General features: G+C 41.8%; 1 protein-coding gene and 1 long non-coding RNA gene across 5 annotated transcripts in view; one reads left to right on the top strand and one right to left on the bottom strand.

Annotated features, from left to right (window-relative positions):
• Positions 1–476: 476 nt before the first annotated feature.
• On the bottom strand, positions 477–13779 carry LOC140914482 (uncharacterized). Its single transcript, XR_012159877.1, has 4 exons — positions 13712–13779; positions 8016–8087; positions 7060–7197; positions 477–595 (listed from the first exon to the last, which is right to left on the bottom strand). It is a non-coding gene; the product is annotated as an uncharacterized lncRNA (long non-coding RNA).
• Positions 13697–26015, top strand: part of PRKCD (protein kinase C delta) — a 129383-nt gene continuing 117064 nt past the window's right edge. For 2 of the 4 annotated variants that reach the window (XM_073352383.1, XM_073352380.1), the window contains exon 1: positions 13870–13979. The gene's annotated coding sequence lies outside the window, so the exon portion shown is untranslated. Of the gene's footprint in view, positions 13784–13869; positions 13980–14228; positions 14434–26015 lie in introns of those variants that run through there. The other 2 variants (XM_073352382.1, XM_073352381.1) reach the window with 2 other exon arrangements.

Raw genomic sequence — 26015 nt, 5'->3', positions numbered from 1 at the left:
GAGCTGCTCATTTCCCAGGGTCACTACCCTTGATATCAGCAGCTCAGTGATTGCGTTGGCTACTTGCATCACAGCAGCCCCCACAGTAGATTTGCCCACTCCAAATTGATTCCCGACTGACCGGTAGCTGTCTGGCGTTGCAAGCTTCCACAGCGCTATTGCCACTCGCTTCTCAACTGTGAGGGCTGCTCTCATTTTGGTATTCTTGCACCTCAGGGCAGGGGAAAGCAAGTCACAAAGTTCCATGAAAGTGCCCTTACGCATGCAAAAGTTTTGCAGCCACTCGGAATCGTCCCAGACCTGCAACACTATGCAGTCTCACCAGTCTGTGCTTGTTTCCCGGGCCCAGAATCTGCATTCCACCACATGAACCTGCCCCATTAGCACCATGATGCCCACATTGCCAGGGCCTGTGTTTCGAGAGACATCTATGTCCTCATCACTCTCGTCATCGCGCTGATGTCGCCTACTCACCCGGTTTCACTTTGCCAGGTTCTGGTGCTGCATATACTGCTGGATAATGCGTGTGGTGTTTAATGTGCTCTTAACTGCCAAAGTGATCTGAGCGGGCTCCATGCTTGCTGTGGTATGGCGTCTGCACAGAAAAAAGGCGCAGAACGATTGTCTGCCGTTGCTCTGATGGAGGGAGGGGCGACTGACGACATGGCTTACAGGGTTGGCTTTCAGGAAATTAACAAAGGGGGTGGCTTTACATCAAGGAGAAACAAAAACAACTGTCACACAGAATGGCCCCTTCAAGGATTGAACTCAAAACCCTGGGTTTAGCAGGCCAACGCTCAACCCAATGCTCAACTCACTGAGCTATCCCTCTCCCCGGTATTTCAGGCAGGACTGAATCTCCATTAAACTTTCCAAGGTGCCCCTGACAGACCTCACCGAAACGATTGTCGGCCGTTGATTTCACGGAGGGAGGGAGAGAGAGAGGGAGGGAGCAAATGAATACAAAACAAATCTGGTGTATTTCTTGCTTTGATCCACTCCATCTATCTTTTACATCTTTGGCTGGCAGCAGACGGTGCAGTAGGACTATTAGCCATCCTCATCTCCTGCCTGCCCGGCAGAAGATGGTACAATCGGACTGCTGGCAGGACTAAAGAGAATGACCTGGTCGAGTCACTCCTAATTTAGTCCCTGCACCCATGTCTGTCCAGGCGCTCCTGACCGACCTTACTGAGGCGGCCAGGAGCACCTCGGACATGACGACGATGGTTATCAGGCCTATTGCACTGTCTGCTGCCACAAGGCAATGGGTTGCTACTGCTGTGTAGCAATGCACTACCGCGTCTGCCAGCACCCAGGAGACATATGGTGACAGTGAGCTGAGCGGGCTCCATGCTTGCCATGGTATGGGGTCTGCACAGGTAACTCAGGAAAAAAGGCACAAAACAATTGTCTGCCGTTGCTTTCATGGACGGAGGGAGGGCCTGATGACATGTACCCAGAACCACCCGCGACAATGTTTTTTGCCCCATCAGGCATTGGGATCTCAACCCAGAATTCCAATGGGCTGCGGAGACTATGGGAACTGTGGGATAGCTACCCACAGTGCAACACTCCGGAAGTCGACGCTAGCCTCGGTACTATAGAAGTACTCCGCTGAGTTAATGCACTTAGAGCATTTTGTGTGGGGACACACACAATCGACTATATAAAAACGATTTCTAAAAACCGACTTCTATAAATTCGACCTAATTTTATAGTGTAGACATACCCTTAGTAGTGTCTCCAGTAGGATTTTATCTTTGCAATTGTCTTGTTTCCTAGTTGTTGCTTCCTAACAGCCTCCTTTGATTTAATGCCATGTAGTCATGTGAAACAAGTAAAACAAGGTGCTAATGATGATCATAAAAATAATACAGATAACATCCTCATTCTCCACAGCATGAAATTTTATTCACACTAATTTGACACCTGGGAGGCATGACATTTTAGGGACATAGGACTGGAAGGGACCTCCTGGTTCACTAAGGCCAGATCCCTGCTATGACAGGCAACCCTGTCATGCAATCCTGTTCATGAACTTATCTAATTTCCTCACAAAACTAGTTAGATTGCTTGCCCCCACTACTCCTATTGGGATGCTGCTCCCACTCCTCTGATGCTTAGAAACCTTCATATAATTTCCAGTATAAATGTGTTCACGGACAGTTTTTATCCATTTGTTCTTGTCCCATTATTGTCCTGTAACTTAAATAGTTCTTTTTCTCTCCTTGGATTTTACCCCTGCATTATGTTCATAGAAATTATCTACTTCAGTCTTGCTACTCTGTTCTATAAACAAACATAAAGCTTATTTTCCTCGATTATTTTTAGGATCCTCTGATGCATTTCCTCCTGCACTGCTCTATATGGTGGCCTGTCCATGTAGTTACAAAATAAACTAATTAACAAATAGAGTCAAAGTAGCCTCTGCGTTTACTGTCATTTTTTTTTTTAATGCTCACTTTGGTTTGACATTGATCAGAAAAGAATGGGAGAAGTCACGTGGTACCAAATGAAGTAGCTGTAAACAGAGTGCCTGAGTGCGAGTAAACTTCCAGCCTGAGTGCGATTTTCAAAAGTGACTAGGCACTGAAAAGCCTAAGTCTCATTGAAAGTCAATGGGACTTAGGTGTTTTGAAAATTCTACCCAGGATTAGTCACTCATGTAGCCACTCCATTCCTAAACTGAAATAATTGGGCATAATGACTGTATTGTACAATGATCCAGAAATAAAGATCTCTTTTCTCTAAACTCTGTGTTCCAATGCTATCTGCTTCAGAACCATTAGTTTACAAGTATGCTGTACACTAACCCTTAATTGCTTCATTTGCCTGGATTTAAAGTTTGTGGAAGGGAAAACAGCACTTCACAGGGAGAAGTAAACATGGGTAATTTTGTATCTTTTCTGAGAATTAATACTGGAATGTCTGGAAATGCTGTTAAGGCTCCACTATAAAGCAATCTTTTAAAATGTGTGGGAGTCCAGAGTTCAAGTCACACAAGCAATTTTTACAGAAGAAATTGAAACTTGTGTTTTGTTCTGAGTGGTAATCTGCTCTCTAGAAGACAAGGGGGGAAATCTGCTTTTTATTCATTATAAATTATAGCTTTTATTTTGAAAAGACAAGAGAGCAGGACCATACAATTATATTACAGAAAATAAGGGCTGTGGAACACCTATATTCCTACTCTACAAAATGTTTACTCTCCTGTTTCATAGGTATGCTGTATAATGGACAAAATGAGGTGCAATCTCTTTGTGAGTGATCTAATCAAACATTTACCAGAAGAAATCAAGTGTGACAACTCTGCACACATTTCTTTTTCAGTTTCCTTTTGCCTGCACTGCTGTATCTTTTTTCTTAGTAAAAGGCCAAATGCAAAAGCTTTGAGAGCAAGTCAATTTCAGATAAGTGCTCCAAAATGCTGTTTATCAGATGTTCAGTCAGCAATGTCATATTGGGCTGGAAATCTCACCATAACTACCTTTGGGTGGTGTCTTAGTACACCTCCTTGACTATAACCAGGCACCACAAAAAGAAAAAATGTTTTACAGTGATCCTAATCTACAATCAAAAAGTAGATATGAAAAATATGCAGTGTAGATGGTGACTATGGGCAACTTTTAAAAGGAGTCACTGAAGCAATACATGTTAACTTTCATCTGCTCAGTCACTTTTTTTAGTTGCACATTTTTAAACCAGTACCGTTTGGATTTTGTGCTGGATTTCCTCAAAATGGAGAAGAGGATGGACACAGAATTTTGGTACAGAACCATCACTAATTGTACTTGGTTTACATCATACTTCCAATCAATTGATAATATTTAGTGCTTCCTTTGTATATTGACCTGTTTGCTCTATCTGTAAGCACAGAATGTGGTCACAGGAAGGTAACGGTCAACACAGTCCGACTGGATTCTTTTTTTCAAGGATTGTTTAAAAAAAAAATCTACGGCTAATAATGGGAAGGAAAAATAAAATTCTTTTTATGGGAAAATAAATGTGAATGGGCTGTGACTGCAACTCCTTTCCAGCTGCTTTTGCAGCAGTTAGAAGTTTGAAAGAAAAAGCAGTCTTGCTCTGAACTACCACTCTTCCCCCACACCCGCCTGAGCTGGAATAGGAGCTATACCTCCTTAGAGCAAGGATGACTTTCTCACTTCCAGTACACTAAAAAACCATTGCTCCTTTCCCATTTCCCAACATCTTGAGTCACTCCTATTCTCTAAAATTGGCTACTTCCATCTTTCCAGCAGTGCTGTGGTCATAAATCTATAGGTTGGGAACACATTGTTTTCTACAGCCGCCAGTTATGATGATGCCAGGGCAATAAACTCTGCCTGCAAGATACATATGCTCAAGTCCCATTGCATTCAAAGGGAGTTGCACATGCATAACCAAGCAGAGGTCCTGCTTCTCTTGCCTTGGTCCTTCTGCACACCTGTGCAAAATGCTACCCAAACAATGATACTGATTTTTATAACCACGTTAGATGGGTATAAATGACTACACAAGGTGCCAGCCAGTGGAGAAATAGACTCAGTGACTTCAGATACATCTTTTGATTAGCTTTATATTTTAACTCATAAGTCAAAATTGCTAGTAATTTAAAGAACAAGAAGGAAGAAGTCAGAAACGCAGAAAACTGCACCATCTAAAATTCTGTTCTGGTTTTTTAAAAACACATTTGAGAAGAGGTGGAGCATTAAAATATAAGCTCAAGTATTTTGTCTGTAGGAATACATTGTTTGCTGTGTGGCTGGGTGGAAAGAGCAACACCTTAGCTAATATTTGGTAATCTGATCAGTTCTTCCATTCTCTGTCTATACCAACAGTGGCTGGGCAAGTTTCTATCATGGGAGTGTTCAAAGCTGAATGGTGAAACTGAAGACGGTACTTATCCATATGAAAGAGTGGTGGTCTGTGATGCCCCTACCTATTGGGGAGGTGGGGGAACACTTTTCTTCTAAGTCATATTTTAAAAGACTAGTTTTGTTGTAAGCATTAAATGCAATGTTTAATAATGCACAAAGGCAATTGGCTTCTGTATTTCAAAGTCTTGAAGCAAAAGACTTAATGCTACCTAAAGTATATGTATTCTGTTTAATGGAGTTGGACTTTCAAGAAGTGTTTATAACAACAGGTGGTCCACGATTCAGGGTTTGACCCTGTAATGCCCCAATCCCACAAAGTGGAGAAATATATGCCATGCTCAAAACAGTGAAGTTACACCCTTTTGTGCATAGATGTATGTTACATGCAAAATTAGTTACTTTTGGGGATGGTGGCCGTAAAGGGTGGCCAACACCATAGGACCCTCATTTATAAAGTGGGAATAAGAAACACCATCTATAAATATGTTCTGCTGTTAGGAGCATTATAGACAGTATTTACAGTGATCCATCCGCAAGTGGGCAAAGTAGCTCTGCTCTGAGGTGAGCAGATCTCCTTAGTTCTTCTGCTACTAACCTCCTTTCATCCCTATCCATAACTGAGTCTTTAGAAAGAGAGTTTCTTCCTTTTATCTACTTTCTCAAAGCAAGTCTGAATTTTCTCAGTTATTATAATGTGTTTTAAAGGATGGTCCAAATCCTGTGCTTCACCTAATTACAAGTAGCACTGGGAAAGCAAAGACAATGCAAGTTCAAGCTTCTACTGTTCATGACAAAGTTTAGAGATCTCAGCCCTGAACTACTATCTCTTCCCCACTGCTCAGATCCCTGATCAGAGTGATCTTTGGGGAAGAGAAGCAGTTTACCCTCTTTGCCTTAGTGTAGCATGATATAATATTTATGTCTTGGCTCCAGACATTTTGAAGGTATAAATCCATCTGCTAAGCTGAACTTGCTGGGTTCAGTTCAGCAAACTCAAACATGACCACTGCAGGCTGTTTCAGCTTTCTGCCCCACCCTTCTTACTGTGCAAACTTACACAGAATGGAGTTTCAAAGCTAGTGTTCTTGCTGACTAATAGGCTGACTGAAGTGTACTTTGCATGTGTTACCTTGTTTTACTGATACTAAGCTTTTAATACCAGTAAATTTACTGCCAGTGGAAAAAAAAAAAACCCTAATAAACTTTTCATGACTCAGCCTACCGCTGTCATAAACTAGTGAGTATTTACTAAGTGGCTAGACTACCACTGTGTTCCTGTCTGGGGAATGGGCTGAATGAGACAGCACAGAGAACATTAGAACAATAGTATTAATCACAAATATGATATGAAAAAGATTCAGTTGAATCTAATCCCAGAAGCCTTTTAAGTCAGGCCTAGAGCCCAAAGTTGTAGCTAGCAAACAAACAGGACATAGAAGTGGCAGTTGGAAGCATGTGATGCATAAGGCAAGCTGGGCATTACAGAGGGCCAGAACTATTTGTTAAGGTTACACAGCTGTGAACTGTTAACTTAAACAATCCCTTATTCAAACTGGGGCGTGTGACTGGTTCCTTATATTGTTTCCACATTCTGAGTGAATGGCTAAAACATTTTAAATGGGAGAAAAACTAAATAATGACTAATGCCCTTCTGGGATGGATATTCAGCTAAATAATTTGTGCTAAAATTAAGAGATTCCTCAAAATGTTCATGAACACCTAATAGTAGTCTGACTATTAATGAACAACAGCTATGGTACCATGAATCACAGTGAACTGAAAACAACTCTTATCCATGAAAATAACTTGTGAATTAGATAGGTTGGGTATGTTGGGGTTTTTTTCCCCTCACACTATTTGAACAGCCTTATTATTTAATCAGACACCATCAATCAGCAGCAGGCACCCTTGATGTGTGGCAGATCATACTTAGCCAGTAAATAAAAGGTATACATGGCAAGTGGGAATTGAATGGCCCAGGTGACTAGTACGGGCAATAGCGCCTATCATGCCTCTCAGGTGAATAATAAGCAGAAAGTTGTTTTGTGGCCTTTATTAAGTTCTTTGGTGGTCTCAGTCAAGTTCCCAGTGAATATGCATCTAAATCATAACGGTCAACACTATCATAATTAGTGCCGATAGTCTCAGCAGCAATGAAAAGTAGAGAATCAGTCCTTACCTCTAGCTAGGACAGGGGCACACTTCTGTTTCATACCCAGAAGCGTGAACTGCCACTGTATATGCTGTCCTTGTTCTGTAGACAAATAGGAATTCAATTCTCAGCTCCTTTTAGCAGAATTAAGATCAAAGAGAATTACTGCAAGACAAACAAAGCAAAAGAAGATTGCTACATTCCTGCACACCGTAGCTCCTCCTGCAGCAGTCATAGTAATGTAAAATCAACTAGGAATAGGACTGTGGTCAATTGCAGAACTGCACTGACACGCACCCTTCCTTGTTGTGCTATAACCTTCACTACTTCATACTCTCTTTGCAAACGAGCATTGTAATAAGGGGAAGTGTCACAGCAATGCTGGTCAACACAGACACTAACAATTTGACAGCAGGCGGAGTGAGACCTAGTAGAAGGGTATGTGCACTGTGGAGTTTTAATGGTACCAGGAAGTCGGGGGGGGGGGAGGGCGGTTAAGGTTTAAAAACTCTTTTTAATGAACATGGATTAAACCCAGGTAGCAGTATTGCCAGCCCCAACATTCAGCACTCATGAGAACCTAACAAAATAAGGAGCTTTTAAACAACCCAACATTTTAGGTTCTTTTTATTGTCATCCTGGATTTCGAGCCTTTAGGATCCACGTGGGTCATGTTTTCAAGCTTTTTTCCCTCCTCACAATTCTGAGGACTAGAAATGTACATTTTTAAAATAAAAAATTTGCTTATACAAAATATGGAGGAATTTATATGCTTGAATCTGAAACTGAGAATCTCTTAACTCTTGACCTATATACCTCAACAGTCAAGGAAAATTAAAGCCATGGTGTTTTGTTTTTGTTTTTTAATTCCTAGTATCTACTGAACTCTATGCAATTGAAAAATCTGATGCAAACATACACTAAAACATGAAGATTATGTCTCTGATCCTGCAACATGTAGCACATGAATGGAATGCCTCTACCTGTGGAGATCCCTGCTGAGATCAGTAGCCATCTGTGCAGGCACAGTAGTCTACACATTGCAGAAGCAAGGCCTAAAAAGGTAGAAACAACTGAGTCAAGTACAGATCATGATCAAAGACATGCTGACTAATACAAAGAAAAACAACTTCACAAGTCAATATCAAAATTAACATATTTTTTAAAAATTTCATATTGTTGTGGAAGGATCCCCTAAAGCAGAATTCAGCTTCACTCAATCTCTCATATGGATGTGGCAGGCAGACTTTATTAAAGGGATGAATCCTGCCCATTACGCATTTAACTCTCTGTGCTAACCCGCAAACAGGAATGAGAAACTGAAGGAAAAGTTTGTGTGCGGTAAGTGAAGGTTCCTGGAGAAGACTCCAACATTCTAAAGCCAGTTAGTTAAAACTATAATCAATTTTCTGAATACTTCAGAAATAAATAGAGAGGAAAGAAAACAACAGAGATTAGTTCAGGAAGTATTCAGCCTCCCTACTTTTGCTGTTCTCATTAATGGAAATCCCCATAATTTTTAGACAAGATTGTAGCAGGCTCCTCCCTCTGTCACTCCCTTCCCCTGCCTCTGTGAGCAAAGGGGAAGTGAGACTAGGCATTTGTTGCTTAGACTTGGGAAACAGAGATCAACAGAAGCTCACCCTCCAGCTGCATCATGGGGCTCAGCGAATAAAAGTACAACTGTAACTGTTGTGAATTGATGCTTGTCCCTACATAATCATGTGTGCATCAGTAAAACACCTTTCCTTAATTTGGAGTCCTTTTGGCCCCATGAAAAAGATATAGCATTAGTCCAACTCACAGGAGTTAATCACACAACCTTGGAAAAGTGCTGGGTATTAATAGTGGTTTGGTGCGTTCAGGAAGCTCATTTTTATTCTCATTCTCAGTTGTAAATCTTTTGCTGTCACTTCACTGTAGAAAATTTAATTTCACATTTCTTTCCATCTACTTGTAAAATGGCTTGTAGCCATACCACCTTCTATGGTGACCCTGTCAGATTTCACACGCTAAGCGGCCTCAGGCAAGGTGAGTGTTTGGGATGTGAGATCTCTAAAGAAAACCCAAGTACTTTCAGTATTAAATCAATACCTGAGCATGGTGTGGGGGGGTGGCATTGTGCTACCTATAGTGCAGTCTGACAGATGCAATGTAAAACCACAATTGTCACCACTTAAGGTGATTAAAAAAAATCCCCTGGTACTTCACAAAGGTAGAACTATTAGCCCCAGTGTCTTGACCAAATTCCAGCTTGTATGATTACATTTTACCTCTCTGATACATACAGCATACTTGGCTGCTGACCTGAAAGCAGTATTGGAGTGCTGTATGCTGTTCAACAAGTGCTGGTTTTCACACTATTGTTTAATGACCATTTGTGGTCAGCAAAGTGACTGTACAAACATAAATATGTTAGTAATGCTTTCTAAGTTGCTTTGGAATCTACCCAGATGAGACACTATCACTCTGTCCTCTCCCGGTTCTCCTACCGCTTTAATCACTCCTAAAGCATGTACTTTGGAGGATTGTCCTCCTTTGCCCTTCAATTTTTGGTGGGGGTTCCACAGGACCCTGTTCTTGGTCCCCTTTCCATCTCCCTCTACACTTTACTTGTGGGTAATCTCATTCACAACCACAAATTCAACAACTATCTCTATGCTGTGTTGACTCATAGGTCTACCTCTCCTCCAGACCTATCTCCTGTCCAAAGTAAAGTCTCTCCGTATCACCTTGCAGACACATAGTCATCAGCCCAAGAGCAACAGGGCTGAAATAATAGTTTTTGATCTGTCCTCCAAGCTCTCCCTATTACCTCCTTTCTCAGTCACTGTAGACAACATCACCATTCTGCCTGTCACTCAGCCACGTAACCTGGGCATACTCTTTCACTCACGCCTCTCTCTACGTCCTCACATCCAGGCTATGTCTAAATCTTGCTCGTTCTTTCTGCCTCACATCTCTAAGATATAGCATTTCCCATCCATCCATCCAGCTAAAACTCTCATCCACACTCTTATCTTGCATCTCAATTACTTCAAAATCCTTCTTGCTGGCTTTGGCAAGTGCAGTCTTGCCCTACTCACATCCATTCAGAACGTTGTTGCAAAGATGACTTTCCTACTCAGTCACTTTGACCATGTCACCCCACTCTTTGAACCCCTCCACTGACTCCTCCTCCATCACATCAAACATAAGCTGCTTGTCTTCACTTTCAAAACCTTCACAGTCAATCCCCACACTATCATCAGTCATTTAACTATCAAACTGTCAACAAAAACCTTCAGCTGACCCATGATTGCCAGCGTCTATTGCCTGTTTGTTAATTTTCAAACAAGCACCTTTATGCTTGCTGCCCTACATGCTTGGGACGTGCTCCACGTAAACATCCACAAAGCAACCTCATTTACTCCTTCAAATCCATAGACTGTCCTTTGTTATGATGCCTACAAAAAAAAACAACAACTTGACAACAGATAGGTTGTTGGTATACTGAGACCACTGCCTATCATGCTGACCAATACTGTCTCATTGTTTCCTTGTAGTCCTCCATAAGTTTGCCTGTATCCATCTGTTATCTCTGCTCTTATACTAAAGATTGTAAGCTCCTTGGAGTAGGGACCATATTTTTATTCTGTGTTTGTACAGCACCTAGTAAAATGGAGTCCTGATCCATGAGTAGGGCTCCTATGTGCTATAGTGATACAAACAATATATAATAATAAATGTAAGAAAGTAATCATCAAAATCCATTGTTTAATTTTAAGGTGAATCTAGAGAAACAAACCAAAGTCACTAGGAAAAGGCAACTGAAAACATAATAAAACAAAACTAGAGTTTTAGAATCATTGTTGATTGGATTGGATGGAACCTCAAATTGCTAAGGCCAAGAATTTGCTTTATTAAGTAGGAAAGATTCTACATTGTACTCTCCATGAGCCAAATCTTAAATTTTTACTCAGTCCTAATGTAGGCAAACTCCCCATTGACTTTAGAGAGCTCTGACTGAGTAAAGTCTTCAGGATTTATATTCATAAGGACTTGAAAAATCTCTATTTTTAATTTTTATAAGCCTTGTGAAAATCTTATAGCCCAAAGATTAAGAAGCTATTTGTTTTGGAAAGGCTTATTTTAAAGTAATGGATACCTAACAGAGCTAACAATCAAGTGCAACTATATAGTGCAACCACAAAACAAAATGGATTATCCCTGCGCATTTTATATTGCTTTAAATACCAAATTAATAAGAAATGATCTGACATCCATTATAAAATGCTACCCATGTTGATGACGCTCATTCGAAGTACTGAAATCAGGAAACTATCATTTGGACAGACTTGAATCATGGCTCATGAATTTGTTTTCACTTTCACCTTTCATTTAATCCTTGTAGTTTTAGTTTTGTTTTACAGAAAAGTATATCCATACATTGCTACCATATAGAAAGTTCCATCTTATAAATTGCTCTGGAATTCTATGTGATAGCAGTGAGCACTACAAGTTACTTTTTATTGAGGTTCCAGTGAGACATAATAGATTTTAAAATAGAATTAAAAATTATGGTCTGTGGTCTAGGTGAAGTTCCTAAGTGTGAAGTTCTTGTATCATAAACACAAACTCTTTGATTATACTTTAAATTCTCATCACAAGATATAAGAACATGTAACTGTATGAATATATGTGCAGTTTAAGTAGATTTCATTTATGATCGAAAAGGGTTTTTTTCATTCATTTTGTTCTGAGCATAGCTGTAACTATATTACATCTCCCCTGGTGCTCAGATAATCTTTCATATTTTTTCTTTTAAACTGTAAATTGAGATTTACTTTTGATCAAGCTCTTCATTTCAAAATGGAATTATGATACAGGTGGTCTCTGCAGTAGATTCAGAGGCCTTGAGACCTTTTAGAAACTCTCAAGTTGTACCCTTTGTACTTTTGGTAGCTACAGACTGGGAAGGTGGATGGGTGACTGGGATAAAATATCAGAAATTCAGGAGGAGGTTGACTGGAGCCAGTGTACATTGGGTTTGACTTTCTGCTTGGATAGAACCTAATCTGCATGGTTTTGATCACCCTCAGTTCCCAGAATCTAGCCCAAAGACAGCTGTAAATAAAGAAAATTAAAGATATGTATGTCCCACAGCTCCTGTACAGCCCTAGAGAGGTGAAAATACATTGGGTTTACTACTATTGAATTCAATGAAGTTTAACTGGAGAAAGATAAAGTAATTTAGGTGAAGATCTGACAAGGAAGTCCACTTTACTAATGAAAAAGCAGCTAAGTGCTAAAGAGATTGTTAGGAAAGTTTCTCTCTTCCACACCAAGAGTAAATGTGTGTTTTATTTATCTGTTATTAATGGTTCTGGGCATATATGTTTAATGGTCCTTTTTTATAATTATAAATAAAGGTCTAATTTTATGACTGGAAATGCTGCTTTTCAATAAAGGAAGACAAACTCTAGATTGATTGATTTACCATCCTCATAACCTATATTTTAAAAATAGACAACGGGAGGGAAATTGGGGAACTCCACTCAGAGGCATCAATCAAGGTCAGGCCTCCCAATGAGGGCACTGTATAAACATGCAGGAAGACACAGCTCCTGCCCTGAATTAATGTAACTCCCTGATCCTGCAAACATTTGATACACATGCTTAACATCATGTACATGAGTAGTCCCAATAACTACTTCCCAGCTCCCATGTGTAAAGTTAAACATGTGGAAAGTGTTTACAGGATTGGGGCCTACTGAATTTTTGCCATCCTTTAACAATACAACTCACATTTTAAAAGCCATGAAAAATCTATTTTTCACCTTTAAAAAACCAACACTTTTAGTACACTTAAGACAATCTTTCCCAAAGGATTAGGCACATATGCCAAGCATTAGCCCAGCAAAACTTTTACACAGATGGAATTCAAATGCCCATCACCAATGGCTGAAAATCATAAGCCACCTCAGTTGAGTTTGGTATCTTCTGTCCACTTTCTGGTGGACAAATGCCACATCAAGAAAATCACTGTGGCCTTTCTGCCAAACCCCATAAGAGAGCCAAGATTACTAAATAGCTAGAGCGAACATTAAAAAAAACTTGTTCAGATAGAGTAAGTTGGCTTCTCTAAAGGACAAGCATCTCTCAAAGAAGAAGGGCTGCTGCAACCACCCTAACTAGATTTTAAGATTGAATGAGTTTGGTGAGATTGGACCCATGCTGGAACCTTTGCCTTTAATGCGGAGCTAGAGCTGAACTCTTGGGTCAAGAGGTCAGGGAAAGCTCCTTGCTGGTCTCAGAAGAACTCAAACATGAAGGGGAAGGGAGAAGAGACAAAGAAGGGGAAGGCAACATGAGTGAGAGTAAAAGGGGAGGGAGAGGAGAGTAAAAGAGAGGGGGAAAGTACCATGAGGGAAGGAAGGTGAGTGAGAGACGAAAAGGGAGACAAGTAAAAGAGAGGGAAGGAGAGTGAGAACAGGAAAAGGACGGGAGGAGAGTAAGAGAGAGGGAAGGTAGCGTGAGGGAAGGGAGAACGGAAAAGACGGGAGGAGCGCAAGGGAAGGAACGAAGGGAAGTGAGAGGAGGAGAAAACAGGAGAGGCGAAGAACCGAGCGGAGCAGGAGGGTGGCTCTGTCCCGCGCTCCGCCGCCAGAGGACGGCTCTGGGGCTGGGTTTCCCGTACCTGGTTGGGCGGGAGGCGGTGCAGCAGGAGCCCACACACGCGTCCTGTGGCGGGGTGGAGCCGGCAGGGCAGGTGAGCGGGCCGGGGCTGAGGGAGGGCGCCGTGCCCCCGGGGGCGGAGCGCGGGGGGCGGGCCGAGCGCCGGGGGGGGCGGGCCGGCCGGGCTGGGCTGGGCTGGGCACTCGCTAGCTCTCGGACAGGGAGCTGCCGCAGCTCTGCGCCGTCTGGCCGGGACGCTGGCCCCGCTGTGCTCAGCTCCCCGAGAGGCGGTGAGTGTCTGGGGTCCGCGCGGGGGGCCCCGCCCGGGTACCTGCCGCCGGGGCCCCGGCTCGGGGAGTTCCCGCTTCGCACGGCAGTTCCTGCCCCGCCCGGCGCCGGGTGAATGAGGAAGCGGCACAGGCGCTGCCTCCCCCACCCCTCCCTCCGCAAGAGGCTCCTTGGTTGCGGGTGCTGTCCGGGGGGGCTCCTGTCCCTGTCCCCGCTCGGGGGGTGAGCATCTCCGGGAGGGCGGGGGGCAGCGCTCGGTCTGCTGCAGCCTGGGGCTCTCCCTTTAGCTGCCCGCGGGGGCTCGGGTTCCGCTCTCAGCACCGGCAGGGTGGCGGAGGCAGCTGCCTTTGGGCTCGGGACGGGGACACTCGTGTAAGTCAGTGAGGGAGCCTGGATCTGCTGGCGGCGCGAGGAGAGACTGTCGGGGCTGCTCCGCAGAGCTCGCACAGCAGTGGGGTAAGCAAGGGTTGCCTCTGCCATCCTTTGCCGAGGAGATAACTCCACCATGGCTTCCTGGCTCTGTGAGCCTCCATATTTTGTGTAATGACTCCGTGGTGAATGCACAGAAATCGGGAAGCATATGCGATACCTGTAAGACTTTCTGTGGGCTCGGTCCGTCTTCTTGACAGTTTTGTTTGCTGACCTCGGATCCTGTTTTTCTTCTGGGTAAACTTGGTCCTAGGAGTTACGCTATTTACTTTAGTCCTTTACCTTCCCAGGGTCTTGCTGCAAATACCTTACTTGTTACATGCTGAACTTTGTTTGCGTCAGAGTTGGTCAATGGTGGTTTGTAAATCAGCAAGTGATTTTTGTTAAATCACTTACTGAATATTTGAGAGTCAGGTCAGTAAACATATTGAAACAGGGGACTCTGGCTAACTCTGAGCTAAGATAGTGACTATAGAAGTTGATGCCAGTTAATATACATGATAATGGACTTGCGTAACAAACCCTGAATTTAGTACGTTTAGAAAGCAGATAAAAAAGTCTTCATAGCTGATTTGTGTTCCCTGTCTTCTTGAGAGGATGGGAACTGGCAAGAATACATTGAAATATAGCCAACATGACAATTGATTCTAATCAAATGGTCCTTGCAACAAATGATGGCAGTAATATAGTTTTTAGTTAGGCATTTTCAGTGATGCTCTTGCTTCAGAAATGAGGGGCTAGGAAGTAAGGATGCTTATACTCTTCCTTAGCATGTCTTCTGGTTTCACTGTGATAATAGTGATCATTAGCTCCAGGAAGCACAGCTAACCTGAACGGGGAAACTTTGTGTTCAGGGTGGAGTTATAAATTAGCCCATACAACTCAAGGAATGCTACAGAATGAAGTAATTTATTTATCAATCATATATCAGCTATACGTTTGATTATAAAACCGCCTTAGCGTCTGTTGATTTGGGAGATGAAACAGATGCATCAGCAGAACAGACTTTAAAAATATATATACACCAAAAACAAATGGGAGCAAAGTTGAATTTTCAGTGAGTTAAGCGAATTGTAACTTTATGACAAGACAATGGAATTCTTATGTCTTCAATCCCTGTTCAAATATCTGGAGCTTGTATAATTTAGGGTTGCCAATTTTGGTTGGCCGTATTCCTGGAGGTTTTATCATGTGACATAATCTTTAATTCCTGGAGATTTGAGGACAATCCTGAAGGCTTGGCAACCCTACACTCTGTGTGTGTGTGTATGCACATGTGCATGCATTTGTTTATTTTACAGGCCCCTCTGTGCTGATCCATGGAGGATGTGAGTTATTACAGTGTCCAGTTACCAAGCCTTGTCTCTTTCACTCAGACTCATACTGTTAGTTTTTGAGGTCCTGGATTCAAATTCTCTCATGTCAGCTAAGATGGTATCTGTCACATTTGCGCTTAATATAGATCCTAAGTATGGTAATATTAGTCTTTTTAGCCCAGACACATGTATCATCAGTTTTTTGTTTCTCAAGGATCGCTATTGGATATGCAGCACATTTGAACCATAAGTATAAATGCTCAGCACGTCAAGCTATAAAATCCCTCACTATGTGATCAAATATGAAGCTTTTGAAAGCAGTTGGAAAACAGAGTAAAATTTAAGGCATTAACCTTTCTGGTCTCCCCTTTTTGTATGCATACAATATATGCACACACATACCCCCATTAGATGTTCATAGAAGTTCATAGAGGAAACTTCAGAATTCTCCAGTGAGAATACTACATTGGAGTTTGAACCATTAACATTATTGAAGTATAGCATTTTGTGTTCATATCTGTAGTCTTAATTTACATGTGAGAGTTGGATATTGTGCTGTCTCTTGCCTAAAATACCTAGGTAGCACAGCGGAGGTAATATTAGTTTGCACATAGAACTGCCAGGTCCAAAAGTCCATCTTGTCGAATATCCTCTGAGTTGATGGTTGGCAATACCAGGGGAAGTTGTAAGAACCCCACTGAAGACAAATGGGAGATCATCTACCTCCCACATTGTCTCACTCTGTTAATCTCAAATAGTTAGAGTTTGGTTTAACCTGAAACATTAGGTTTAAAATCTCTAACAAAATGTTGTTCACATTAACTTCTATAACTCTGGATATTCTTGTTATCCTTATAAATGTCCAATTTCTTTTGAATTTTGGTCATTTCTTGGCCTCACGCACATGTTTAGGGTATGTCTACACCAAGGGTCTCAAACACGCGGGCAGCATGTGGCCCGTGGAGCTATTTCCTGCGGCCACCAAGCTCCTCTCCCCTGCTGCCCCCCCACCAATGCGCTTTGTCCCCACTCCTCTACCAATCTCCAGGCGCTTCCCGCCACCAAATAGCTGTTTGGTGGCACTTAGCAGTTTCCAGGGGGGAGGAGCAGGGAGCCAAGTGCTCAGGGGAGGAGGTGGGGCAGGGGCGGTGATTTGGGGAAGGGGTTGGAATAGGGGCAGGGAGGGGGCGGAGTTGGGGTGGGGACTTTGGGGAAGGGGTTGGAATAGGGGTGGGCAGGGTCGGGGCCTCATGGAAAGGGTGGATTGGGGTTGGGGCAGCGGGTCGGGGACAGTGTCAGTGATGTGGCCCTCGGGCCAAAGTATTAGTCTACATGCCGCCCTCCTGGTAATTTGAGTTTGAGATCCCTGGTCTACACTGCAATCAGAGGTGTGATTTGCAGTTTGTGTAGGCATACCCATGCTTGCTTTAGTCTAGCTAGCCCACTAAGATAGCAGTGCAGATGTGGACTTCAGCATGGGCTTTCCAAGTCTGCCCAGTCCCCATAGATATGTATCGGGTTGCCAGCCTGCACTGAAGTCTGTGCTGCTGCATCTTCGCTGCCATTTTAGTGAGCTAGCTAGATTCAAGCTACCATAGGTATGCCTAGCCACGATGCAACCACACCTCCAGTTGCAGTGGAGGCATACCCCAAGTGCTTCTTTCACTTGGTACGCGAGCTACTGTTAAATGCACCGGCAAGTGAGACATACCGTGCTCAGCACCAAAGAAGCAACCAGAGAAAGCAATGCTGTTGAGTTTTGTGGTGACTGCAGTTTGTCAAGCTGAAGCAGCAACACTGTAGTTTTCCTGAAATGTTCCTTAACTGCTCAACAGCCACTTCAGTCATTTTAAAAAATGTTGAGCATTTCCTGTTTAGAGCAGTTCCTGAAAACGTCTGTTACAAAAATGTATGAGCCAATATCTAATATTCTGACTGATGGATTATCAGTTACCCAAAGCCACAGTGGAAAGTCTGCAAACTTCGGGGAAAGAGTTAAACACTGCAGATTGCAACACGCAGCTTCAGAACGTTATCTTCTTTTTCAGCTTCTACTTCCTACCTCAAGTCATATGTTAAAATACAATCACTAGGTTCCACAAATGCATTCCCATGCATATACCCTTTATCTTATTCTTTTTATAATAGGCTTCTTGACTTAAGGTTCTTTGACTGTCTTCTTTATAAAACCTTCTTATAATGGCCCTTAATTAAGCATTACCTCTTCATAAAATTTAAAATATTGTTATTTCTAAAGGGGCTGAGAGACAGAGAGGGTAAAAACTGTACATTTTGGAATGACATTTTTAAACCAAAATTTCTACTGCATGAGAAATATTACTCCATTAAGCACAAATTAAATGGTTTTGTGTAATGATAAATGAAACGGAGTTAAAAACTACCAGTACTTTAGCAATCTAATTCTAGGAATTCAAACTTAGCCGTCAAGTTATTACTGGTTTCAGAGGAACAGCCGTGTTAGTCTGTATTCGCAAAAAGAAAAGGAGTACTTGTGGCACCTTAGAGACTAACCAATTTATTTGAGCATGAGCTTTCGTGAGCTACAGCTCACTTCATCAGATGTTTACCGTGGAAACTGCAGCAGACTTTATATACACACAGAAATCATGAAACAATACCTCCTCCCACCCCACTGTCCTGCTGGTAATAGCTTATCTAAAGTGATCAACAGGTGGGCCATTTCCAGCACAAATCCAGGTTTTCTCACCCTCCACCCCCCCACACAAATTCACTCTCCTGCTGGTGCTAGCCCATCCAAAGTGACAACTCTTTACATAATCAAGTCGGGCTATTTCCTGCATAGATCAAGGTTTTCTCACATCCCCCAAGTTATTACTGCTGCTCAGTGGCAATGAATGGCTCAATATGAGAGCATAGGCAATTGTCATCTATTACACAGCTCTGTTGATGTAAGGCCAATATAAGTTGTTAAATGCAGCACAGAGTCACTGTTTGTCTGATGTGAAGTAGAATTCATAGAAAGTAGTCTGAGTTCTGTCTCCCCAGTAACTGAGCCAAGAAGACACCACCTTGTTTAAAACTGACTCCTATGCTGAGACAAATCTGATAAAAAGAGATCTTAAATATAGGAAGCAATTTACTTTGTCTGGTATCTTGCCTATGCCATAATTATTTGTGAATGTATTTGGTGTTTGTTTTTTTTAATAACTTACAGCCTGCCTTTTCCTTGTGCTTGAACATACTGTGCAATCATAATTCTGTCACTGTGCCATTGGTCTGGTGAGCCTGAAATACTGAGATATAATAAATTCCGATTTCTGACCTCACAACACAGTGAAGAGAAGATGGGCTACGAGGAAGGAGAATCTGCTTAAACGTATTTACTTTTGCTAGCTTGCAAATTTTGGAAGAATACTTAAACAAAAACATATGTATTTACTTATCAAAATAATATATTAAGTACATATTATTAAGAACAACGTTTTTGTATTCAAGCCACTCTCTAAATTGGCCCTAGGCCTAAAATTAGACCTGCCACTCTCGTTTCTGGTTTCTCGTTTCTAGGACATGCATATCATGCTGTCTCTCTGCTTTGCTTGTCTACTTAATTTTTGGGAGTAGGCAAGAGACTTAACATGTTCCAGATCTCAGCTCTCTACTGAGTTGGAGTTCAGATCTTAGGCCTCAGATTTGAGGAAGAGATGATAAAAAAACACACTTCCTCCTTCACCACCAAGATCAGAAAGATCACTTAAAAAAAAAAAAGTTGAGTAGACCAGGGCTTGAAATGTCAGACACTAGTCAAAGGCAGATAGAAAAGGAGGGAACCACCAGTGAAATTCCAGAGTAGCCCACTTGTTATTAGAAACCCAACTCCTCCACTATCCTTGGCTACTGAGAAGAGTGTTGGGATTCCTACCAGAATGCTCTTCTTGGCTTTACTCTGGCCTCCATCTTGCATATGTGGCTTCTGGCTAGTAGGTGCCTAATAAACATGAATGCTCTTTCCTCTTCCATTCAGCCTTGTAACTATTTGTGGAGCTCCACTACTGTACCTCTCGACAGCTTCCTTTGAGTCCCCCTCTCCCTGAGTAGCCTCAGTGCCTGAGTTGGTTCCTGATAGTTTCATGCTGTGCAAAGGGTCCTAAATGCCAGCAGAGAAAGGAACCTGAGTCTTGCAGAAGGATAAAATTAACATATGCTGGTCATTTTCACTGTTGCTATTCAGAACCCCCTGGACAGCAGTGGAAAATATCAAGAATCATGCCAATTTGTGTCTGTTGTATTTGGCAAAGCTATGAGCAATAGAGACAGGCACCAGAGCTCTCTTTTTGCAAACTCAGAAAGAAAACACTACATTAGTTTACACTGTGTCCTATGTAGAAGGTTATCTTAGCCGCCATAAGAACTAGAGCGTGATAGTCTGACTTATTTATTTTTTTCCCCATAGTTACTGATCACCTGTGTAATGGGAACTATGGGTGCTCTCAGGACTCATGACAATCAGGCGATTTAATTTTTTTAAAAATGTGTTAGTTTATGCAGAAATAGAGGTATAGAAACCCACTTGCCAGAAAGAGCTTCCACCTGTCAGAGGCAAGAAGATTTATTTTTTCACTAGACTGAATTAGATTTTGGACTTGTCAAACTTGCTCTCACTTATCTTTTTTTTTTTTTTTTTTCAGTTGACAAAAATTCAGTTAGAATTGATGCTGTTCTAGCTAGTAGGAGTGGGGAGGAGCAGGGGAAAATCCAAAGGTATAAGCTGAGGTGCCAGACTGTAATATTAGTATCTTATAAATGTTTTTTTTTTTCAATTAAAGGGGAGGGCAACTGCACAAAATTAATAAAAAGCTACAGAATATGCGTTGCTGTATCCCAGCCCAGTATCTTTCAGTAACTGTGTTGATGGAAACAAGGAACAAAGCAGTAGCTTGGCACTCAGTTTACTGGAGAGAAAGCCCCATGCCACTCCACCAGCAACCTCAGAAGAGAGCCATCCATTCCTCCTTTGTCAGCAGGACCATGATGATGGGATGCAAGTCCTTTGGGTGATGGGAGGGGTTAAAAGTTCAGGCAACTTGGGAACATCCTTGATCCATCTGAGAAATAGAGGGCCTTTACAAATTGTTACAGTGTTGTTGCTGAGTGATTTGAAGGTTTGGAGGGTATGTGTGTGTATTTCTCATTATGGGTTTGTTAAGCCTTTCAAATAAATGCATAGTTTATTTTCACTTAATGCTTAAGGCTGAAGCTGTCAAAAGATTGAGAGTTGGGTACTTAACTTGTTTAAAAATCCCAGCATAAATATTTAAACACATTTTGATGTAAAAACACATTCACCCTTGGAAATGATGATGCTGTATCAATATGGCTGCTGCACATGATCACACACTAAAATCATTTTCATGTGACTGATATCTGACATTATAAAATAAATCCAGTTTCTATAAACAGAATTTCAGAACAAATCTACATAAATAGAAAATAATTTTAGGTATTTCAGTTCCCATGAGTCTAGTTAACATGCAGTTAGTTTGCCGTTATGTGCAGTGCTGAGTGTTGAAAAGTTTATTTAAGGGTGTTTTCTCAAGCACATTCAATTGGTATTCATGTAGTGATAACTGCTTAATAAACTGCTCAGTGTGTTTCTATGTGGCTGTCACAGATAATTTCATAGAACTGCAGCATGAGTAAATGCACCTTTGAGTGTGTCCCTTTCCAGGTAAAACCATTAAGTTGCTAGGCCTTAAATTATACATGTTCAACTATGTTTTGGGGTGTGTGTGGTTGGGGGTGCTTCCTGTCACCTGTCTTTCTAAGCGGGCAGAGAATCAAAACTTACAAAAATTTGGCTCAGAAAAGGATTCTTGTGGATTCCAATATGTTACCTGCTTACAAGAACAGGGCAGACAGGCAAATTACCGAGGAGAACAAGAGATAATTTGGGTAGTATTACAGTCAAAGTATGATTAGGTTGTTTGCTTAGTTCGTATGTCATCCAATAATGTATTTTCACACTTCATTGACAGTATTTTTATTCATGTGGTGGTAGTTCCTGTGAGCCTCTGCAATCTTAGACCAATGCTTGTTTATGCCCAGGCCATGGTTTTTGTTTTTTTGTCATAGGAAGTATCATCCTTCCTTGGTTTGCAGAGGTTATTTAGAGATCACAGGCCTGCTTCCAACATTGGCTGTGTGACCATAAACACTTGTATATCTTGACCTCTCAAGGTCTTTTCCATTCCTATGATTCTATGAAACATGCCCAGCAAGAACAATAGATGCCCCCTCCTCCACCCCCCCTACATAAAAAGTTATACATGTTGGGGGATGAAAATCTGGTCCTGCGCTGGCTTAACCTAGTTTTTTATTATGTGTTGGTTTCATGAAATGCAAGATAGGGAAAAGGTGAAACTTACTCTTAGGCCTCTTAAGTTAAAGGTCAAGTAATGTAATAAGCCATTTAGAACCTCATTTTTCCTGAGTACCTTTGTACTGCAAAGCTGTTAAAAGAAATGTTTGTGAATGTTCATTTTTGCACTTCTTATTACTTTATAGTCCATGCTTTCTAGAAGAAGTAGAGTTTATCTTGGCCACCAATTTTTTTTTGCCTGACTAAGAAACTTGCTAAACCTGAACACTGTAATCGCTGAGTTTGGTCTTCATCATGCCTGTGGCAGCTCGTATATGTCAATGCACCAGATTTATTTTGTGTCAGCATGTAATATGGGCAGAGTTACAGAGAGGAGGAAGTGTTGTTTGTTGTGATATCAGACGTGTCATTTTGTTTGCCTGCTGATTGAAATACATTTCTGGAAACTTGTGGCCAGATATTTAAATGTATTTAGGTGTCTAAAGATGCAGCTGGGTGCCTAATGGGATTTTTAAAGGCACCTAATTCCCACTGAAACCAGTGGGACTTAGGCACCAAATCCTTCTGAAAATCCCAGTAGGTGCCTAAATACCTTTAAAAATCTGGCTCTTAGTAAAATACTATGGACTAGACCCTGCAAGCCTCTGATTCGTTCAAACCTCCCACTTACTTCAATGCAGCTTAGTTAATCTATTGCTAACAGAGCCATTTGGTGAGATTTTTTAAAACTAAATTACCAGGCAGCGTGCATATTTGCCAAAAACTTCTGTTTGGGAATTGCTTTGGGCTGGGTGGGAAGCAGGGTGAGGCATTTGGAATTTTCATTTAAAGAAAACTTGCTGCATGAGAAATTAATAACAATTGAGAAACTCCAGGTCAAATCCTTCCATAGTACCTTCTTAGTGAAATACAGGTAGCAAGATTCACCCCTTGCCTTTCATTTGCTGTTGTCAGAAGAAAGTCCGTGATGGAGCTGAATGAGCATCATTCAATTACTCTGAAAGATTATGTTAAAATGAAACTAGCTTTTTTAATTGTGAAAATCTCATGAAAAAATGATAGCTTTTATAATGCCCCCTAGGTGACTTTACATTTGGTTGGCTCAGCTAAGGAACTAAAGAAGGGAGTGTTTTGTATCTAAATTTTTTTTAGCGTTACTTGGATTACACTGGTGTAAATGCTAATTTGTGGCAATAATATTTTAATGGAAAACCTTTTGCCTAGGTAGGATTTATTGCTTATTTTTTAACAGTTTCTGAATCACTTAAATACATGTAAGAAAAGAACACAGATGATGTATTTATTTCAGGGTGGGTGGGTGTTTTCCTCTTGTTAAGAGCTCATGCTTTTGACAGCAAACGTTGCTTCCTTTATAGATTCATGTTGTGATTCCTACAATAAGATTTAAAACCCCATACAGTCATACAAGTATGTGTGCATGTGGTGGAGTAGGAGTTGATTTGACTAAAGATGCTTTTAGTATTGACAGAAGACGCTTCAAAAGTACCTGGAGATCTTTGCTTCAAAAATACCACATTTCTCATACTCTCTAGTTCAGTGATACTCAGACCTCAGTGTTCAGCATTATGGATCAGCATTACCCAAAAGAGCCACAGTAGTGTGAATTAATTTTCCTTTACTGTAGTACTATATACTCCTATTTAAACAGCATGACTGAGGAAATATATATACACAGTATTCTCACAGTAAAATGACTGACCAATTATTATTATTTTATCAACTACAGTTGGTTAATAACATAGTAAAAGCTTCCTAATTGGTTAAAACTTAGATTGGCTAATAATTAAATCAGTGTTTTAATATCAAGTGCTGCAAAGAGCTGCAGGAGAAACATTAAAGCACCCCTTGGGACTTGAGAGCCTGAGTCTGAGTATCACTGCTCTAGATTTTAGATGTGCAGTGTGATCATAGAGTGACTTAATTCTTTATCATTCAGTTTGCTGATACATTAGAGCTCTGTTAATGCAGAATTTCCAGAGGCTCCATAAAAGTTTCACTGTGCTCTTATGCATCTGTTGGCTAAGGTCTGTGGCTTTTCAGTGAAGTAAAAAAATTCATACTAAGGCCTGGTCTACACTGGGGGAGGGTGGATCGATCTAAGATATGCAACTTCAGCTACGAGAATAGCGTAGCTGAAGTTGACGTATCTTAGATCGACTTAGAATCACTTACTTCCCATCCTCATGGCGCGGGATCGATGGCTGCCGCTCCTGCATCGACTCCCCTTCTGCCTCTCACCCTGGTGGAGTTCCGGAGTCGACAGCAGAGCAATCGGGGATCGATTTATCGTGTCTACAGTAGACGCGATAAATCAATCCCCAAAAGATCAATCACTACCCGCTGATCCAGCGGGTAGTGTAGGCATGGCCTAAGATAAGCTCTCATCAGGAGATCTTGTGTTCCTTAGCAGCTGTCTGAAGCTGACTCTTGTCATTTCAATTCAGTAAATTTATCCTGGTTCACCTGTGGATTATGTGGCTCAGGCACGTAAGAGCTGAATTCATTTTGATAAACTAAGAACTGACCCAAACTTGGAAGTCAGCTGATGGCCCCAGTTGTATATGGATCAGAGGGGGGAAGTAGCCTCAGTGCTGGGATATCCCCACTCCCAGTGACACCACTACAGAAAGGGGGACTTCATCTCACCACTTCTACAAACCCAGCACAGGGGGAAGGGGTGGAGAATGAGGGGCTGATAGGCAAGGCTGCAAAACTCTTACCATGCCTCCTCTGACCTAGCAGAAGTTCAGCAGAAAAAAAAATACAGCCTGAATCTGTGTTATCTCATCCTGGGATATCCCTGCCTAGGGAGACCACCCCGGTCATAAAGACTCCCTGATAATGTAGCTCCAGTGGAGAAGCTCTGCTATGGAACTGGGGGCTACTGGAGGCCAGAGCCACTGTGAAGAAATGGGGCCTGCTGCAGATCCCCGGGAGCTCGCTAGGTTAAGGGAGAGTCTGTAGTTTATTCCACAGTGGGCAGGGAGGCTTCCCCTGCGCTTCTAGCCAATTAGAATAGTAGAAGAGGAGCTTTTAGAGGGATCCTTGTAGAAACTTCCTTCTTCAAGGGACTCCTTCTACAGGCTTTTCTGAAGGAGGGGATGGTTTGGGCCAAAGTGTTTGTAGGGCATTCCTGTTGACTTCCTCGGGGCTTGGAGATTTGGCCTGGAATCGTCTTTATTTAAAAACAAAATACCAACAACAGACTAGTTTCTATAGAATAATCATTAAAACTGGAATCTGCAGTCTGCTTGTGCCCTACCCCTCCACCTCTAGTTGAACCAGACTGTTAACTTAGTTCATGAGGATTACTCCCTTTGCCTGCAGTAGGTTGAACTTGGTTCTTTGTGTAAGCACTTTAGGGATCTCTTGAAATTGGAAGGTGTTTATGAACCCGCATTTCACTCATTCATTTAATCAGGAATGAATCTCATTGTAACAAAAGTTGTTTTTTCAAGGAGAATATCTGACAAGTGAGGGCATAGTTTCATTTTACCTCAAGTGAAGGTCCTTGGCTAGAAAAAAAATTACTCCAGGCTCTGCTGTTCGTTTTGTATGATACTTTTAAATGATTATTTCCAGACTTCTCTGGTTTCCAAATCAGTAGTCCTCTGGGTCCCAAATGGTCAGCTGCCAACCATCCCAACAGTGGTCATACCAGCAGAGCCATTGTACCACAACTTGCTTGTACACCAGAGACTGAACTCATTGCATCATGGGGGCTTGTGAACATGGCCACTGGCTGTTGTTAGGCCAGCCCATGGCTCTGCCTCTCTTGCATTACACTGGAAAGAAAAGGGGAAACTTTGGTTCATTCTGACCTCAGCTCCCCTCCTTTTCTCCCTCTGGTGAGGAGCAGAATGCACAGAGTGGACTTAACACCTCTTGTTGTAGGGAGCTAGCAGTCATGTATA

This window comes from Lepidochelys kempii, chromosome 7 (genome assembly GCF_965140265.1).
Source record: "Lepidochelys kempii isolate rLepKem1 chromosome 7, rLepKem1.hap2, whole genome shotgun sequence".
Lineage (NCBI taxonomy): Eukaryota > Metazoa > Chordata > Testudines > Cheloniidae > Lepidochelys > Lepidochelys kempii.
This window is presented reverse-complemented; position numbering and strand designations above follow the sequence as displayed.